This window comes from Cannabis sativa, chromosome 1 (genome assembly GCF_029168945.1).
Source record: "Cannabis sativa cultivar Pink pepper isolate KNU-18-1 chromosome 1, ASM2916894v1, whole genome shotgun sequence".
Lineage (NCBI taxonomy): Eukaryota > Viridiplantae > Streptophyta > Magnoliopsida > Rosales > Cannabaceae > Cannabis > Cannabis sativa.
Genome location: NC_083601.1, coordinates 73077637 through 73082110, shown reverse-complemented (window position 1 = coordinate 73082110; position 4474 = coordinate 73077637). Strand labels below are relative to the sequence as shown.

At 39.4% G+C, this 4474-nt stretch overlaps 1 non-coding gene across 1 annotated transcript; it reads left to right on the top strand.

Moving 5' to 3' along the window:
- The first annotated feature begins 2153 nt into the window (after positions 1-2153).
- LOC115708376 (small nucleolar RNA R71) lies at positions 2154-2260 on the top strand. The gene has a single exon (XR_004009876.2). It is a non-coding gene; the product is annotated as a small nucleolar RNA R71 (small nucleolar RNA).
- Positions 2261-4474: the final 2214 nt, after the last annotated feature.

Sequence of the window (4474 nt, the reverse complement as noted above, 5' to 3'; positions counted from 1 at the left end):
CCGTGACAGTTCTAGTTGGGATGAGTTCATTCTTCTCATTCTTCACCACCGTCATCCCTCCTTTCTTTGGAACAACTTGAACTGGACTCACCCATTTACTGTCTGAAATAGGATACGCTACCCCGGCATCTAACCACTTCAAAACTTCTTTTCTGACAACCTCCTTCATTGGTGGATTCAATCTACGTTGTGCATCAATGGTTGGTTTCACTCCTTCCTCCATTAAGATTCTATGCATTACAGTTGAAGGGCTGATCCCTTTAATATCTGCTAAAGTCCATCCAATGGCTTTTGAATGCTTCCTTAAAACCCGTAATAGCTTATCTGTCTCTACAGAAGATAGGGAAGAAGCCACAATAACAGGAAGTGTCTTATTTTCACCCAAATATTCATACCTGAGATGCTCTGGTAGGACTTTTAACTCTAGTTGAGGAGGCTTTTCAGTAGATGGGGTAGGCTTTGTTGGTATGACTCCTAACTCTTCATAATACTTTCTATTCAGCGGTCCATAAGAATCGAGCCACATAGCATATTCAAAAGCTTCCTTACCATCTTGTTCTACCACCTCTTCTTGTACCAAAGTCAGATTAAGAGGATCTTCAGCATGTGTCTTTGTCTCCACCAACTGATCCACCACATCAATTGCAAAACAGTTGTCACTAGCTGTAGGATAGGTCATTGCTTTGAGTACATTAAATACAACTTCATCTCCTTGTACCCTTAGCTTTAACTCTCCTTTCTGAACATCAATTAGTGCTTTCCCTGTTGCCAAGAAAGGTCTCCCCAGAATGATAGGAACATTACTGTCTTCTTCCATATCCAGAACAATGAAATCAGCTGGGAAGATGAACTTGTCCACCTTTACTAACACATCCTCAATGACTCCTCTAGGGTGAGCTAGCGATCGATCTGCCAATTGAAGAGTTACAGTAGTTGGCTTTGCTTCACCTAGCTGCAATCTTTTGAACACTGACAAGGGCATTAAGTTAATACTGGCTCCCAAATCACATAGTGCATTTATCCCTTCAATTTTACCAATAGTACAAGGAATAGTGAAACTCCCTGGATCTCTGAGTTTTGGAGGGAGTTTCTTCTGTAGAATAGCGCTACACTCTTCAGTTAGAGCCACTGTCTCATAGTCTTCCATCTTCCTCTTCTTTGACAAAATTTCCTTCATAAACTTCACATAACTTGGCATCTGCTCTAGAGCTTCAGCAAAAGGAATGTTAATGTGAAGTCTTTTGAAGACTTCTAGAAACTTGGTGAACTGCTTGTCTAAGCTTGACTTTCTCAGCCTCTGAGGATATGGTATCTTTACATGATGATCAATACTAATCGGTGGAGACTGTTGTGGTGGTGTTGGGCTATCAGTAGCCTTCTCTGCTGTCGGTGTTGGTGTTGGCACTGGTTGAGCATTTATTTCTACATCTACCTCAACTGGTTGTGGTAACTCAGGCCCATTATACTTCTTACCGCTCCTCAGGGTAATTGCCTTGCAGTTTTCTTTAGGATTAACTTCAGTGGTGCTAGGCAAATTTCCTTGAGGGCGGGTTGCTACCTGAGTTGCTAGCTGGCCCATCTGAGTCTGCAGGTCTTTAATTGAAGATCTAGTTTCAGTCATGAATTGGAGCAGTAAATCTGTCTGCAAACTAGAACTTCCACCAGAGGATTGTTGCTGATTAAACTGTTGGTTCTGATTTCTTTGTTGATAGAACCCACTATTTCTTCGGTTGTTATTCTGGTTGAACCCATAATTGTTGTTGTTGTTGTTCTGTGAAAAATTCCCAATGGCCTTAGCTTCATCCATTGGCAAATCATCCACATCTGCTTGGCACTCCGAAAAGTGATGACTTCCTCCACATAACTCACAAACAATTTGGGCTTGCTTAGCTTGCCCTGCAATGATTTTAGTCAATGCCTCAACCTGAGCTGTTAACTTTGTGATGGCATCGACTTCTAACACACCAGCTACTTTCTTGGATTGACTCCTTTCAGTTGGCCACTGCTGGTTGTTTAGAGCCATCTCCTCCAATAGATCATATGCCTCATTAGCACTCTTTCTCATAAAAGCTCCGCCAGCTGCTGCATCTATTAGAGTTCTAGTATTACCAACCAACCCGTTGTAGAAGTTGTGAACCAGCATCCACTTCTCTATACCATGATGGGGACACTTCCTGATCAGATCTTTAAACCTCTCCCAGGCCTCATGGAGAGATTCATTATCTTGTTGGCAGAAATTATTAATTTCTCCTCTCAGCTTTGCAGACTTTGCTGGAGGAAAGAACTTTGACAAGAATTTTGTTGCCAGATCATTCCATGTAGCAATAGAATTCGGTGGCAAAGAATTCAACCAACTCTTGGCTCGTTCTCTGAGAGAGAATGGAAACAACCTCAATCTAATGGCATCGTCGCTAACTCCATTAACTTTAAAAGTTTCACAAAGTTCCATGAAGTTAGAGAGATGCAAATTAGGATCTTCAGAAGGGAGACCACCAAACTGAACTGAAGACTGCACCATTTGAAGGATGGCAGGTTTGATCTCGAAGTTGTTTGCATCCACTGCCGGTGGCCTGATACATGACTGCACTCCCGTCAGAGTAGGGAGAATGTAATCTCTCAAGCTTCGGCCATTAGCTTGATCTTCCACAGCGCCTCCATTATTACCATTATTACGCCCATTGTTCCCAACATTATTGTTCACATTGGCAGCCATGATTTCTGATGTTTCAGCAGTTGCTGAAACTCTTTCTTGCCTCTTGTTCTTTCGATTCTTCCTGCAGGTTTTCTCAATTTCAGGATCAACTGGTAATATGACTGATTGTCCTTGACGGCGCATGCACTTAGGATTCCTGAGATAAATAAAGAAAATATTGCAAGAAAAAAGGTTAGAAAAATCAGCAAGAGAAAATATACCAAAGTAGAAGTTAGTATAATTTTATGTAATATTAATCTTTAAACAATTCCCCGGCAACGGCGCCAAAAACTTGTTGCTATATTTTTAAACGCTACGCAAGTATACGCAATCAAGTAGTAAAATCTCACACAGGTGAGGTCGATCCCACAGGGAATTGGATTAAGTACCACTAAATTATACTTATGATTCTATTCGGTAAATCAAAAGTAATTATGGTTTAAAAACAGTAAAATTCGAAAGAAATTCAGAAAACTTAATAACACAGTTTAAAGTTGAGCAAGATGAGACAATAGGGAGGAGAATCCTGTTGTTGTTTACCCAAATTGTTAATGATTAATTACTATCCTATTCCTGGGGTGAATGACAGATTATAAAATAACCTAGCTCCTTTCAGATCTTCTAGATTCTAAATCACATGTTATTTAATTAATTCCTTAATTAAACTAACATGAAATCAGCATTAAGCAATAATCTACTCGTCACATAAGTCATGTAAATACTTTCGTTTCACATAGAACATCGATTATCTTAATTTTAGCATTCTCAATTCTCACTTTTCAGATTTTGAATTGAGATCATAGAGCATGCACAAGGTGATCAATCTTAAACATGAAATTAAACACAAATTAAGATAATTTCACACACACAAGAATTGAGGAATGGTAATTAAACATTAACTAGGAAAACATTAAACAACAATCATCATCCTCCCTAAATGGGAAATTTAGTTCAGAAACAAATCCATAACCATTCCTATAGCAATATTCAACATTAATAAATTAAAGAGGAATAAAGAAAAGAACTGTTTAAGGGTGAATTCTGGATCTTCACTTGAATCTCTACGCTCTTCCTGCCGCTCTCAGCTGTGTTTTAGGGTTCCAAATCGCTCTCCCTGACTTCCAATCGCAGTTTTCTATTTATACTTGAAATTTAGGGTTCGATGGACGAAATTACCCCCGGTCCGTACGGGATCTCGCCGCGGCGACACTTCCTCTCGCCGCGGCGAGAATGTGCCAAAATTAGGCACTTTCTGTTCCTCGTATCTCGCCGCGGCGAGACTCTTCATCGCCGCGGCCAGATATGCAAAAACTCATAAAATGAAGTTTTTCTTCGGCTCAGCACGTTTTTCAGTGAATTTATGCACCCGAGACCTCTTTTACTCCAAAGAACCTGAAAACATAGAAAACAAGCGTAATTCCGTCCCAACACAGCTAAGAATGCACATAAATCGGATCCATAACATAGGCTAAAAATAGCCTAACAAAGATCTTTAACCACTTACCTTAATGGTTTTAACCATTGCTAGAAATTAATGAAATTTTTCAAACATTTCAAATTTCTTTGCTAAAAGGTATAATCTAGAGTAATCGTTTTAAGAATACAACGAAAAACTCATATCCACCCCTGAATGTATATCCATCTGCGAATGAGATGAACTACTTTCAGTGGATATAGGCATATTAACTCTTTGCAGAGATTGATCTTGTCAAATCCACTATGAACAAGATACAAATGCCATAGATTAAAAAAAATATGGTAGTGTCTATTGATGACATAGGT